This window comes from Muntiacus reevesi, chromosome 1 (assembly GCF_963930625.1).
Source record: "Muntiacus reevesi chromosome 1, mMunRee1.1, whole genome shotgun sequence".
NCBI classification, from domain to species: domain Eukaryota; kingdom Metazoa; phylum Chordata; class Mammalia; order Artiodactyla; family Cervidae; genus Muntiacus; species Muntiacus reevesi.
The window spans coordinates 162689521-162706002 of record NC_089249.1 but is presented as its reverse complement, the minus strand read 5'-3'; positions in this window follow the sequence as shown (position 1 = coordinate 162706002).

Below are 16482 nucleotides of genomic sequence, written 5' to 3'. Positions count from 1 at the left end.
CTTGGAGAAGGCAGGTTCTGGGTTTAACAGACTCTGCAGTAGGAAAGGGGCTTTCCCAGTAGCTCAGCAGGTAAAGAATCTGCCTGTAATGCAGGAGACACTGGAGACTCACGTTAGGTCCCTGGGTCCAGACGACACCCTGATACCCTGGAGGAAGAAATGGCAACCCACTCCAGTATTCTTGCCTGGAAAATTCCATGGGCAGAGGCCTGAGCACAAGGCACAGAGGAAGAGCTTTAGACCCCTAGGTGAGGGCACGCCCAGCCCTGTGCTCTGATGTCTCTCTGTTACAGTCACAGCATTGCTTCTTCGTTATTTCTGCAGCCTCCTGTCAGCAACCCTGAGGGAACTGACTGGTCCACACTTAGACAGCCTCGGGTGTAGCAGTATCTCAGCAGAGGAATGTATCCCCACATTCCACAAGCCCAGAACAGCAGTTCAGAGCTGGCAGCTGCAAATGGTGCCCAATTTACAAGCCTCGGTCATCGACAATTCTGGTCACTACTGAACCCACCGTGCAGTATCCAACTGCTCTCCTAATCCTGGTCATTTTACTCCTTAAATAGCTCTTAAATCTTTTGCTCCTTTCCAGCCCACGGCTCCTGCCCTTCAGGCCTCACCAATCTGACCTAGACAATTGCAGTAGCCTTAAGCCAGCCTCCAGGTTTTTCTGCCCTTGTTCATCATCACAGCTGCCAAGGTGATTTTTCCAAAGACCAGATCTGGTTGCAAACTCTCCTAAGCAGAATGCTTTGCTAAATGGTAAGGTTTCAGTTCCAAAATCAGGCAGACAAAGCTCTCCACCACCCAGGCCCAACATATGTGCCAATCACATCTATGGGGCTTCCCTCCACCTCTGTGTCACATGGAGATATGGTGTGGTGGTGAAGAGTACAAACTCAGAGCCAGCCTTCCAGGGTTTGAATCCCAGCTCTGCCACCAATAAACACTGATCATGGGTAAGTGACCCAGTCTCATCTGTACCTAAGGATGTTGTGAGGATGAAGTGAGCCAATAAACCTAAAATCTAACAACAGTGTGAGGATGGGGCTACATAAGTCCTAAGTGTGAACTAGTGTTATCGTTAGTACGGTTATTCACCAACTCTCCAGCTTACAGTTGCTCTATGTTTTTCCCTGCCAGCTGCCCCACCCCAACGTCCTTTCTGTTTAATGTTCCTGACAAATTCCTATCCAGCCATGGATGTAGAGAAAAGGGAATTCTCATGCACATTTGTCGGGAATGTAAATTGATGCCTTTACTATAGACAACAGTATGGAAATTCCTTAAAAAAATATTACTCTATGATCCAATTGTCTTGATTCTGGGAACTTATCCAGGCTATGACAACACTGATTTGAAAAAAAAATATATGTGTGCCCCTAGCCATAAAAAAGGCTGAGCACCGAAGAATTGATGCTTTCGAATCATGGTACTGGAAAAGACTCTTGAGAATCCCTCAGACAGCAAGGAGATCAAACCAGTCAATCTTAAAGGAAATCAGTCCTGAATATTCACTGGAAGGACAGATGCTGAAGCTGAAGCTCCAATACTTTGGCCACCTGATGCAAAGAGCTGACTCATTGGAAAAGACCCTGATGCCAGGAAAGAGTGAAGGCAAAAGAAGAAGGGGGCTGCAGAGGATGATGGTTAGATGGCATCACCAACTCAATAGACATGAATTTGAGCAATCTCTGGGAGATATTGGAGGACAGAGGAGCCTGGCATGCTGTAGTCCATGGGGTCGCAACTTAGCAACTGAGCAGCAACAACCATGACAAATGAAAGCATTGACTTGAAAAAATATGTGTACCCTTAGGTTCACTGAGGCATTGTTTACAATAACCAAGATACGAAGGCAACCTAAGTAACCATAAAGAAATGAATGAACAAAGACAATGTGGCATATGTGTACAATGGCATTCTCTTCTCATTTGAAATCACAGTTCTCTATTTACATGTCTGTCTCTGCATCAAGTTATAGGCTATAAGTGAATAGCCTTCTCCCACTTTATTCCCTCTGTTTACCTAATGCCTGGCTCATAGTAGATGTGCAATAAATATTTCTCAAGTTAATGTCCATCTCCCATCCAAAATTGTAGGATGCTCAACATAGGACCATGTCTCAGTTGTCTTTACGTTCCTCAGCTCTTAACCCAGCATTGGATATCATCTTCCATCCCCACCAACACTTTTCAGCTGGCCCTGTGAGAACCCCAGATCTCCAGCCAGTCTCTGAATATTTCTGAACTTGGACATTGATTCTTGCCTGGTGAAAGTGAATGTCACTCAGTCTTGTCCAACTCTTTGCAACCCCATGGACTACACAGTCCACGGAATTCTTCAGGCCAGAATATTGGAGGTGGTAGCCTTTCCCTTCTCCATAGGATCTTCCCAACCCAGAGATCGAACCCAGGTCTCCCGCATTGCAGGCAGATTCTTTACCAGTTGAGCCACAAGGGAAGCCTTCTTGCCTGGTGAGCACCAGAATAGGTCCCTGCTTGACCTGTCACCCACTCTTGCTATGGAAAAACCCTTTTGTCCTTTACTGATAGCTTGCAGCCACAGCCAGAGAACTCAGAGAGTGTTTCGAGGATTGGCAGGAGAGGAAAATGGGCAGCTTTTGTTGTGACCCCAGTTTCCACAGAATACCAGTATATATGTGATTTATTCATATTGGGTCTGAGTTAGCAAGAGTCAAGAGAATTCGGTGGGGGTATGAAAACAGAGCCAAATGGTCATTGTCCACAGAACACTTCACTTCAAAGGAAAACATCTACTTAAATAAAAGATAAAACAAAGCAGCAGGCCAACTTTATAAAGTTGAATGTTTCTTATTTCATTATACATTTGAGTTAAAATACTGTGCATGATCTCAAAAGGATGGTCAAGGATATCTGTTCCAAACACATATTCTCAGTCCTATTGGAAATGAAGAAAGAGATAAGTTCAGTAGACGCTGAAAATAATAATTGCTTTGTCCTGCCAAATGGCCTGACAGTAACATAAATCAACCCCATCCGTGAGCCTGTGGAATGCACGCAAGCCCACCCAATCCCAGAAGATGACTTATTGTTGGTGAGTGGAATCCATCTGTATATTCTAACATGTAAGATTCAGAGGACAGAGTACCTTGGCTTTTTTGCCCCTTTTTCCAGTTTTTACTCTATTTTTTTTTAATTGAGGTAACATTGGTTTATGACATTACATACATTTTGTATGTACATTTCTATTTCTGTATACCCTGCAGTGTGCTGACCACCAAAAAGTTAGTTTCCATCCTTCACCATAAAGTTGATCCCCTTTATCCATTTTACTCTCCACCTCTGTTCTCTGTATTTACCTGGATTGGCTTGTTCATTTTGTTTGTTTTTGACATTCCATATATGAGTGAAATCATATAGTATTTGTCTCTTTCTGACTTATGTCACTTAGCATAATATCCTCAATGCCCATTTATGATGTCACAAATGAGAAGATTTCATCTTTTTATAGCTGAGTATTATTCCATTATATACATATGCCAAATCTTTATTTATTCATTTCTTTATAGGCACTTAGGTTGCTTCCATATGTTGGCTATTGTAAACAATGCCTCAGTGAACCTAGGAGTACACAAATCTTTTCAAATCAGTGTTGTCATAGTCTGGATAAATTCCCCAAAGCAGGACAGCTGGATCATATAGTAGTTCTATTAATTTTTTAGGAATTTCCATAGTGTTCTCCATAGTGGCAGCACCAATTTACATTCCTACCAACTGTGCATGAGAATTCTCTTTTTTCCACATCCTCTCCAACACTTGTTATTTCTTGCTCTTTTGATGACAGCCATTCTAACGGGCTTGAGGTGATATTTCATTGTGGTTTTGATTTGCATTTCCCTAATAACTAGTGATGTTAAACATCTTTTCATGTGCTTGTTGGCCATCTGTATGTCTTCTTTGGAAAAATGTATATCCAGCTCCTCTGCCTATGTTGTCATTATAAATGGGATTGTTTTCTTAGTTTTTCTTTCGGCTAGCTCATTGTTAGCCTATAGAAATACAACAGATTTTTACATGTTGATCTTGTACTTTGCAACTTTACTATTTCATTTTTATTTCTAATAGTTTTTGTGTGGACTTGAGAATTTTCTGGCCTTCACTGTTGGCTCAGATGGTAAGAAATCTGCCTGCAATGCACGAGACCCAGTTTTGATCCCTGGATCAGGAAGATCCCCTAGAGAAGGGAATGTGTCCCACTCCAGTATTCTTTTTTTATTGTTATTAATTAATCTATTTTAATTGGAGGATAATTACTTTACAGTATTGTAGTGGTTTTTGCCGTACCTTGACAAGGATCAGCCACGGGTGTACATGTGTCCCCATCCTGCACCCCCTCCCACCGCCCTCCCCGTCCCATCCCCCTGGTTGTCTCAGTGCACCAGCTTTGAGTGCCCTGTTTCATGCATCGAACTTTGACTGGTCATCTATTTCACATATGGTAATACACATGTTTCAATGCTATTCTCTCAAATCATCCCACCCTCACCTTCTCCCACAGAGTCCAAAAGTCTGTTCTTTATATCTGTGTCTCTTTTTGCTGTCTCGCATATAGGGTTGTCTTTACCATCTTGCTAAATTCCATATATATTCATTAATTAATATACTGTATTGGTGTTTTTCTTTCTGACTAGCTTCGCTCTGTAAATTCTTGCCTGGAGAATCCATGGACAGAGGATCCTGGTGGACTACAGTCCATGGGGTTGCAGAGATCTGGACATGACTGGGCGACTAACACTTTCACTACTTAGAGTTTCTAAGTTACTTAGAAACTTAGAGTTTTCTATAATATAAAATCATGCCTTCCACAAATAGTGACAGTTTTACTTCTTTTCCAATCTGAATGCGTTTTCTTTTTCTTGCCTAGTTGCTCTGACTAGGACTACCTTGGCTTTTTTAAAAACCAATAGCTCAATATTTCAAATGTCTCTTACCTGAAAAAAAACTGGATTACAGAGAATTCCAGTGTTTTGAAAAGTTGTTTGTTGAACAGAAGCCAACACCAACAGAGAGGAGAACTTGCTGCTCACAAGAGCTTAAAGGACATAACAATTTTAAGTGATCGCTCCACTCCTGCGTCTTGTCCACTATTGTGGACACCCTTGCCTGGGCACCAGTCCCAAGGTAGCACTTAGTAAACCAAATCACAAGACCCAAAATGTGGTGCAGAATATCAGTCTGTTTCCCGAGGGGACTATTCTTCCTAGTCATTGACCATGACTTCCCAGAGGTTCTGGAATGCAGGCCTCACGGAAAGAAGTTGACTCAAGTAAAGTTGGTTCAGTCCAAACTGAGGAGATAATTTAGGATCCCCTCACATTTTGGCAGCACAGTCTTTGGAGCCTCAGAGTAAGTCTCTCCATACTTCTTTATCTATTAAGCATGGCCACTCCATGATATCTCCGCTCCCCTTACCTTAGAATCTTCCCAACCTGCACACATGTGAAACAAGGAGATCCAGGAAGAAAACCTGGGTGTCTGGGGGACAGGGAGGGAGGGCACCTTTCTCTCGTAAACCTTTTATTTAGCTTCTTGAACTTTGTGCCATGTGAATATATAGCATACTCAGAAAAATATACAGTTGTAAAAAGAATATCCACACCCTTAGCCTTGGGAGCAGTTCTCAGAAAGGCATAAGCCCCAGCCAGGCGCTGCATTTCCCAGCATCTCCCAGAGTCCAGGAGAGAGGCACAGTGACCATCTCAGGATGGCCACTCACCGAGGTCATCCTTGTGACCATGCACCCACCATGCAGAGTCCTGCTGGTGTAGGAAGCTGTCCCTGGGGTGTCCTTGGGACTGTATTGGAGCACCTCAATCCAGCCTCCCTTGCACTTTCCAGCACACCAACATTTTCTTCTTTAAAAATAAAGAATTTTTATTCAATAGGACTTCCCTGATTGCACAATGGATAAGACTCTGCCTGCCAATGCGGGAGACATGGGTTTGATCCCTAGTTCAGGAAGATCCCACGTGCCGAGAAACAACTAAGTTCATGCACCACAACTACTAAAGCCCCAGTGCCTAGAGCCTGTGTTCTGCCAACAAGAGACACCACCACAAATAGAAACCCATGCACTGCAATGAAGACTCAGTGTCAGTCAGTCAGTTCAGTCGCTCAGTCATGTCCAACTCTTTGCGACCCCATGGACTGCAGCACGCCAGGCCTCCCTGTCCATCACCAACTCCCAGAGTTTCCCCACTCATGTCCATTGAGTCGGTGATGCCATCCAACCATCTCATCCTCTGTCATCTCCTTCTCCTCCTGCCCTTAATCTTTCCCAACATCAGGGTCTTTTTGAAGGAGTCAGCTCTTCACATCAGATGGCCAAAGTATTGGAGTTTCAGCTTCAGCATCAGTCCTTCCAATGGACATCCAGGACTGATCTCCTTTAGGATGGACTAGTTGGATCTCCTTGCAGTCCAAGGGACCCTCAAGAGTCTTCTCCAGCACCACAGTTCAAAAGAATCAATTCTTAGGCACTCAGCTTTCTTTATAGTCCAACTCTCCCATCCACACATGACTACTGGAAAAACCATAGCCTTGACTAGACAGACCTTTGTTGACAAAGGAATGTCTCTGCTTTATAAAAAATGTCTCTGCTGTCTAGATTGTTAATAATTTTCCTTCCAAGGAGGAAGTATATTTTAATTTCATGGCTGCAATCACCATCTGCAGTGATTTTGGAGCCCAAAAAAGTAAAGTCAGTCACTGCTTCCACTCAGTGTAGCCAAAAATGAATAAATAAAATTAAAATTAAAATAATAAATCAACAAAAAATTTGTTATTAAAAAAATAAGGGTTGGGGAAGATGGATATGAAGAAATTGGGATCTTTGTTGTACACTTTTGGTGGGAATGTAAAATGGTAGAGCCACTATGGAAAATATATGGAGCATCTTCCCTATATTTTAAATAATAAAATATTAAAAATAGATCTGCCAGATAATCCAGCAATCCCATTTCTGGGACTGAACTGAAATAAGGATCTTGAAGAGGTATCTGCACTCCCACATACATTGCAACCTTATTCACAACAGCCAATAAATGGAAATAACTCAAATAGGCACTAGCAGATGAATGGATATGAAAATTGTGGTATATTCATACAATGGAATATTATTCTGTCTTAAAAACAGAAAGAGATCCTTCTCTTTTCAACAACACTGAAGACATAAGTGAAATAAGTTGGTCACAGAAAGACAAATACTGCATGATTCCTTTTATACGAGGCATCTAATATAGTCAGATGTATCGAAGTATACAGTATAATGGTGGTACCCAGAGATGGAGGGGGAAATGGGACATTGTTCAAAGTGTATAAAGTTAGTTATACAAGATGGATAAGTCCCAGAAATGTGCTCTGAAACATGTGCTCAGAGTTAACAATAAAGTATCATGCACTCAAAAAAAAAAAAAGAATTTGTGTATTACAATGTACTGAAGAAATCCTGAGCAGGTATAGAGGGCTATCTGCCCAAACTTTTGGGAGGAATCAACATGAAGAAAATGCATGGTGGAATGGTTAGGAGTTTTGGAGTCAGAGATATCTCAAACTGAATGTTGACCTAATCAATTGCTGAAAGTAAAAGTGAAAGTTGCTCAGTCGTGTCTGACTCTTTGCAACCCCATGGACTATACAGCCCATGGAATTCTCCAGGCCAGAATGCTGGAGTGAGTAAGCCATTCCCTTCTCCAGGGGATCTTCTTAACTCAGAGTTCGAACCTAGGTCTCCTGCATTGCAGGCGGATTCTTTACCTGCCGAGCCACCAGGGAAGCCCAAGAATACTGGACTGGGTGGCCTATCCCTTCTTCAGCAGATCTTCCTGACCCGGGAATCAAACCAGGGTCTCCTGCATTGCAGGAGGATTCTTTACCAGCTGAGCTACTAACTAGACATAGGATTTGGCCAAATGACTGGACTTTCTAGAATCTCAGACTTTAAATTACAAGTTGGGGCTAATAGTGGTCCCTATCAACTAGAATATTAGCTCCATGAGGCCAGGGACCTGTCTCTCTTGTTACTACTTTATCTCAGGAGCTGGTCAATGCCTGGCACAAGGAGATGCCCAGAACCCAATTTTGTGATGAATGATGAATATCGCATAGGGTTGACATCAGGATTGAACAGGAAAATGCATGTCAAGTGCCTAGTGGAGCATTTGACCCTTGTTGACTGCGAAACAAATGTTGCTTTTTATCTGTGTTATTGATTTGGGTAGTAACTTGTCAAAATTATTTTGTTTTCTTTTTTTCGCTTTTTACTTGTTATTGAAATCAGACATGTATACACAAAAGTACAACATTATTTTAATTAGTTGGCAGCACCCCTACTCCACTTCTATTTGTCTAAGGACACCTCTGCCACCTGATCCATCCTGCAACATACTGTTTCCAACCATCTGTGCCGTGGTCACACCTTAGGTTAATTGGTTCAGTTAGATGGTGGTCTGTTGGTTTCATTTCTCCAACCTAGAAACTGAAGTAGAAAAGCCTTATTCCCTGCAGGTACCTACAAGAGCCTATTGGAGCATCCAGGGTATATGTCAGTGCAGATGCTTCAATGTCAAGAGCACATTTTAGCTCTGAGGCCTTCTGTGGTTTCTGAGTGCTGTCTGCAAATGAAGCCACAAAGCTAATGGTTTTCTCATCTCCTCCCTTAAATGGGGATCCTGCCTTGCCTAATGATGGTGCCAAGAGCAACTAGACCATAAAATACCAGACAGGGATGAGCTAGGATGTGGTCTTTAGAGTTACTTCCTCATTCTTTGGGGCTTCCCAGGTGGCTCAGCGGTGAAGAATCTGCCTGCCAGGGCAGGAGACGCAGGAGATGCTGTTTGGATCCCTGGGTAGGGAAGATCCCCTGGAGGAGGAAATGGCAACCCACTCCAGTATTCTGGCCTGGATAATCCCATGCACAGAGGAGCCCGGTGGGCTACAGTCCATGAGGGTCACAAAGAGCCGGAGGCAACTGAACGCGCATGCATGCTCATTCATTCGTTCATTAATTAATTGCTCACCACTTTGCTCAGTGTGATCACTGAGTTACATGATGACACTAGAGCTGTAAATAGTTATGGTCCCCACCTTGTAGAATTAATAATTAAAAAATAAAAGAATTAATGATCAGGTCAGCTAAATAGATACTGGATTAATAATTACAGATATAGCGAGTGTTCTGGAAGAGGAAGTCTGGAGTTCTCTGTAAGTATATAAAAGGAGGAGCTAGACTTCCCTGGTGGCTCAGATGGTAAAGTGTCTGCCTACAATGCAGGAGACCCGGGTTCGAATCTGGCTCGGGAAGATCTGCTGGAGAAGGGAATGGCAACCCACTTCAGTATTCTTGCCCACCCCCCCAAAAAAGGAGGAGCTAGCTTCATTGAGATGGGCAAGACTTTCCTGAAAGGTCAAAGTTGTCCAAGCAGAGACTAGAGTGTGGGAGACCAGGTGAGGCTGCTCTTGGGCACCATTTTTTTTTAATGGTTGAATTTCTTTTCTTTTCTTTCTTTTACTGCATTGCATTTGCCTTAGTTGTGGTACTCAGGCTTTTCCTTGCCAACTGGGGGATCTTTAGATGTGGCATGCCAACTCTTAGTTTCATCATGCGGGATCTATTTCCCTGACCAGGAATCAAACCTAGGCCCCCTGCATTGGGAGTGTGGAGTCTTAGCCACTCGACCACCAAGGAAGCCTCTCAGGCACCTTTCTAAGAACCAAAACTCACTGTCACTGAATCACGTTGGCACCGCACCATGAAAATGCAAGACTTTTCTGGGTATCTCAATGTTCCCAATGCTGTGAGCAGTTGGAAGTCCTGACCTTAAGGGGAAGCCAGGACAGTCACATCTAAAGTCCACCCTGCCTTGCCTGCTCAGCACTAGAAGGAGGTTCCACAGTCCTATGTGGCCAACACTTCCCTCTCAGTAGACCCTTGTTCTTCCTACTTCACAGTGAGTCTTCCAAACTTTGGATCCTGAGAGGAAATATTTTGCTTCAGATGTTCCAAGAAAATGCCTGCTCTCAGGACTTCCCTGATGGTCCAGTGGCTAAGACTCTACATTCCCAATGCAGGAGGCCCAGGTTTGACTCCTGGTCAGGGAACTAGATCCCACATGCTGCAGCTAAGAAAGATCCCGCATGCTGCAATGAAGATCGAAGATCCTGAGGGCCATAATCAAGACCCGGCATAGCCGAATAAATAATTAATTTCAAAAATTAATATATTATTAAAAATACGTCCTCTTTCCAAACTGTGCCTTTCTAGATTTGAGTTGACAAACTTTTTTCTCCAAAGGACCAGATGGTAAGCATTTCAGACTTCCCAGTCCTCATCACTCCGCTCTGCTGCTGTAGCGCCAATCAGCCACAGACAGTTTGTACACAAACGAGCACCGCTGTGCTCCAATAAAACTTGACTGAAAACAACCGCCAGATTTGGTCCAAAGGCTGTAGTGTGCTGACTCCTGTCCTAGACTATTGTCTGTCTGTGGATTTTAAAAGTCTAGTTTGAAATTTACAGCTTGCGAGGGCTTCTTTGTCCTAGGTAGCATCCTTCCTCCTCTCTCCTGGGGCAATGAACTTGGTCTTCTGGCTCAGCTTTAAGGGCAGTGAGAGAGCAAAGAGTAAATTACCAAGAAGGGAAAATATATCAGGAGGTTTTTCAAAGCATTTTCCTGCAACATATTTAAGCCTTTTAAGAAAAAGTCTTTCTAGCAAATAGAATGAAATCCTATCTGACTTGATTCATTGTTATACAAGCTTGGACAGCTTGGAACTAATCTCCTCACTTCTATTCTTGCCTCTTTTCAACCCATTCTCCACTCTCCTGCCAGAGCGTCTTTGAAAAACACAAATCTGATCATGTCGCTCCCTTGCTTAAAGCTCTACAATAGCTCCCCGTTGCTCTCAGGATAAAGGCTCCGCAAGACAGCTGAGCTCCTCCCCAGATGCAACTCAGTTCTTCCCTGCCTGCCTGGCCCCAGGGCGTGAACCATGGCTGGTCGAAGCCAATCACGGCAACCCTGCACCAGTGACTTGGGTGGATTTGTGACACAGTTCCACTAAGACCAAAGGAGAGGTGAGTCAGGGATTTTGGGAAAACTTCCAACATAAGAGAGAGCATGTAAAAGAAAACTAAGTTTTCTTCTACTCAGAACACTTTTGACATCAAATCCGTGGGGGTTTCCATACCAAGCAATTCTCCAGTTACAGTTCACAATGGGCACTGATTGGATGCCCTACAACTTAATTCAATTCTGACCCTAAATGCCAGAGATTAGTGCAGACCTCACAGGTTAAGGGCTCAGTCCCACAAGACCACATCCCACTTCTGACTCAGTTTCAATCTGCCTGTTCTTCTAACCCTGCTGACAAGTGCTCAGTCATATCTAGCTCTTTGCAACCCCATGGACTATAGCTTGCCAGGCTCCTCTGTCCATAGGATTTTTCCTGGTAAGAATACTAGCGTGGATTGTCACTTCCTTCTCCGGGGGAGCTTCCCAACCCAGGGATAGAACCTGGGTCTCTTGCGTCTTCTGCATTGTAGGCAGTTTCTTTACCATCTGAACCACCAGGGAAGCCAGCTATAAATCAGGAGTTCCCACAACTCCCTCCATCAGGATCAATAACTTTCTAGAACATCTCACAGAACTTAGAGAAACATTTACTCTTATTTACTGTTTATTATAAAGAATATTGCAAAGGATACAGATGAACAGCCAGCTGAAGACGTTCAAAGGACAGTAAATGTGGAATTGAAGTGGAGCTCCCACGCCCTCCCCGGGTGCACCACCCTCCCAACCACCTCCATGTATTCATCAACCCAGAAGCTCTCCAAACTCCGTAGTTTAGAGATGTTGATGGAGGCTTCATCATGTAGGTATAATCAATGACTAACTTAACCTGCAGTCCCCCAGCCTCCTTAGAACTTGGGAGATAGGGCTGAAAACTCTAAGCTTCACATCATGACTTGATCTTTCTGGTGACTTCTAAAGCTATCAAGGGACCCTCAGTCACAAGTCATCACCTTAGTGTCCAAAAAGACACTCATCACACTGGAGATTCCAAGGGTATTAGAAGGTCTTATGTCAAGAATCAGGGTCAAAGAGCAAATATTAGAACAAAAGATGCTCCTAGCCTCCCATCACCCAGGTGATTACCAGGGTTTTAGGTGCTCTGTACTAGGAATCAGAGACAGAGACAAATATGTCTCTTACTACATCACAGCAAGCAAGGAGAAGGTTTGTCCATAGCCCCTTCCTTTCTACTTGGTAAACTGTCATATTGGGGACGTGATGCCTGGAGCTTCAGAAACACACTGGATCATACCACCCCTAGGCTCTACCTTAGAAAGAATGAAGTTGATCTAGAATCCCCTGGGATTCCTGAAGGGCCCAGAGCCCAAGCTTTAACTCAGGGTGAGCTAAGTTCCTAAGAAAACTGGACCAAATTCAGCTCTTAACTGTGTCGGGAGGAGGAAGATGGATGGCCGAGTCCCAGCCTTCCTGGGTCTTGGCTGCAGGAGCCTCTCTTCCCTGCCTCACTGCACACGGCAAACACGCCCTCCTCCCAGAGGACAAGTTGAATGAATTGTCATCAAAGCTGTCCACTGATGACAGGTCAGGCTCATGACCCAGCACTGTTAAGAAACTTCAGGTTGAATTAAAAAAAAAAGAAAGAAACTTCAGGTTGAATTAAAATGTAGAGCTGCAGAAGAACTTGGTTTTATTTACCCAGCCCAGTACCCAGATGGATTTTCAAGAATTTTAGCTCCTCTGTATACCTGTCACACCGCCAAAGCTGCTATAAACCTTTGGGTAATTTGCAGCATATCCTAGACCAGTCTTGGCTCCCAGGGGTCACCCTCCGAGGAGGCACTGCTGGGTTCTTGGAAGGTGGTCAAAGAACTCAACAATCAAGGACTTTTCCAAATATGTGCATAAAGTTGTGAAAGCTGTACTTTCTCCCCGCCTTGGCCCAGCAGCTGGGGCTCTCCGATGGGCAGGAGCCAAGGGAAGCTCACTTTTCTTTTCCTTCCTGCTGGGGTAGCACCTCTTTTTCAGACTGACTTTAAAAGGAAGCAACAGTGGGAGAAGTTGTGGTGGATCCTGCCACTGGAGAGAAGTTGGAATCGTGGCTCTGAATGGCATCCTCTTCCTGTGTCTCTTGACAGACTCTCATCTCCTTTCTTCATGTTCTCTGGGCCTTCATGTGTCAAGAACCAGGAACAGAAGGCAAAAATTCTAACAGCTGAGATTTCCTCCTAACAGCAGAAAAAGGCTCAAGGGAAAGAGAAACATAAAAATACAAGACATGGGAATTCCCTGGCAGTCCAGTGTTTGAGACTCTGAGCTCTCACTGCTGAGGGCACCAGTTTGATCCCTGGTAGGGAAACTAAGACCTTAAAAGCCTTGCAGCCACAAATATATATATATACTTCAGAGTGGAGATAAAACATCAAAGACAAAGCGAGCTTTTTAAAAAGCAAATCAGATGGTGTCACCCCATTACTTAAAATCCTTTCCATGATCTCCCACTGCCCTAAGGATGGAAGCCAGCTCCTCATCCAGCCCACAAAGTCCTGCCCTGTGCTCCGCCATCCTGGCTGCTGGCTGGGTCTCCAGCACAGCGCCGCTCCCTCCACCACAGTGCACCCTGGTGCTAGATGTTTCCTCCGCACAATTGCTTTTTCTCCTTCTCCTGCCCCTCTTTTTACCTCCCCCTCCCCCTCCTCCTCACTCTCCTTCTTCTTTTCCTCCTTTTCTTCCCCTCCTCTTCCCTCAGATCTGCTGTCTCACTGCCTCAGGTGAGCCTTTCCTGACCCCTGAACATCCCCCAATCCATGGCCATCTGCCATGTCTCTTTCCTCGTCAGTGCACCCTCATGCCAGCTGAGTGATTCCTTGATTAACATTTGTCCCTTCTCCACACTGGGGCTTCCCTGGTGGCTCAGGGGTAAAGAATCTGCCTGCCAGTACAGGAGACGTGGGTTTGATCCTTCAGTATCGAAGATCCGCTGAAGAAGGAAATGGCAACACACTCCAGTATTCTTGCCTGGACAGATGAGCCTGGTGGGCTGCAGTCCCTGGGGCTGCAAAAGAGTTGGACTCGACTTAGTGGCTAAACAACTTCTCCATGCTAACACTGTCTAATAGAAATGGTGGGAGGAGCATGAGTTGTTTCAGATTTTCTCAGAGACACATTTTAAAAAGTAAAAAGGAACTGGTGAAGTTAATTTTAATAATATATTTTATTTTGTGCAATATGTCCAAAATATTATTGTTTGAACATGTAAGCAACACAAAAATCAGTGAGATATATTACCTCATTTTTGTCCTACTCATGCTATTGTGCTAAGCTGCTTTAGTCGTGTCCGCTCTGTGTGACCCTATGGATTGTAGCCTGCCAGGCTCCTCTATCTATGGGATTCTCCAGGCAGGAATACTGGAGTAGGTTGCCATGCCTTCCTCCAGGGGATCTTCCTGGCCCAGGGATCAAACCTGTGTCTCTTATGTCTCTTGCATTGGCAGGCAGGTTCTTTTCTACTGGCTCTACTAGTGCCACCTGAGAAAGCCCTAAATCTTAACAATTCAGCCTATGCTTCACAGGCGCAGCACATCTCAAACTAGCCACATTCAAGTATTCAAACCATGTGTGACTTGTGACTGCTGCACTGGACAGTTGCAAATCTAGTCCAATCTCCCGCCCTCAGGGAGGTCAAGTGTGGCCATTTAGCAGGTGGTGTAACTGAGATCCAAAGTGGCTAGTCCCATGGTTCTCAGCCAGGGGTGATTTCTCCCCCAGGGGACAGCCAGGGACAGTTCTGATTGTCATGACTTTCCCAAGGTGGGATATTAGGGTGGAGGCCAGTCATGCTGCCAAATATTCCACAATGCGCAGGGCAGCGCCTCACAATAAAGAACAATTCAGTCAAAGACGCCAGTAGCGCCCGGGGTGAGGTGAAGGACTCTGCGACACGTGCATGTGTTATTCACTGGTCATCCTCGCGTTCCCTCCGGAGCCTGTTCCTCCTGCTGTCTACACTCGCAGCTGTGCCTGTTTGAGATTCACAGCCTCAATCCCTCGTTAGCCAGCCTTTCCCAACAGTCCAGCAAGTCCTTCCCAATAGTCTACGAAACCAGGAGAGGTGGGGCTTTCACACCTGCATCATGGGAGGAGCTGGGGAACCAAGTTGCATTTGCTTTGGGTTTGTGTACACACACACACACACACACACACACACACACACACACACACACATGCGCGCGCACACACGCACATACACACACCAAGACACCGCGGGTGGGATCCAGCAGTGATTTCCATTGCAGGCCATCTCTGAGCATCTTTTAAAATCTTCACTTGAGTCTGTGAAAGGAGAACGAGAGCACCAGACCATGAACAGATGCACCGTCCCTCCCTTTCCTGGTCTGCCTGCCGAGTCTGCCTCCTTAGGAGACAGCTGGAATATGCATGAGACAGATGCTTGAGCATCCCCAGGGCTGTTTCAAAAGGATGAGCATGCAGCCTGGGGCAGAGAAGACACCAGGGCGCTGCCCTCCTTGCCTCACTCAGCTCTGAGCTGGTAGGCTGGAGCTGCTGACTGAGAGCATCCTGGAAACACACCGATCCTTCCTCTCCCTCCCATCGTTCTAGGAGGAAGTTTAAGGAACACAGCTCCACAGGGATAGCAGTGAGCCAAGGGGAAAGGTGCCGAGTTCAATGGAAGTACCAGCCCTAAAAGAGCCAAAACTACACATTTGGAAAGTGGAAAGCTGGAAATTTGATGGGATTTCCCCAAGCTTTCCCCTTGTGAGCTCTGAGCAGCCACCCCCACCCCATACCCCTTAGAGGGACACTGGCTGGCATACGCTCTGACCAGGTCCTGAGAGAACAAAGTAAAAGTGCCTAGTACAGGGCCTGCCCTTCATTGGAGGTTTAATTTTTTTTAAAAATTCCCTAGGGAATTCCCTGGTGGTCCAGTGGTTAAGACTTCATGCTACCAATGAAAGGAGGCACAGGTTTGATCCCTGCTCGGGGATCCCCACATGCCTCGCAGGTATGGCCCCAAAATTTTTTTAATTAAAAATTGAAAAAAAAAAGGAATTTCTTAAAAGCATCAGACCCTGAGTTGAGTCAGTCAGGGTATCTAGCAATTCTTCAACCCCTTATTCATCACACTCAGAACTCACTTTCAACAGTTTTATTGAGATATAAAGTGAAAGTCACTCAGTCATGTCTGACTCTTTGTGATCCCACGAGAATTTCAGTCCATGAAATTCTCCAGGCCAGAATACTGGAGTGGGTTGCCATTCCCTCCTCCAGGGGATCTTCCCAACCCAGGGGTTGAACCCGGGTCTCTCACATTGCAGGCAGATTCTTTAACAGCTGAGCCACCAGGGAAGCCTTATTGAGGTATAATTAACATTAAAACCTGAAGATAG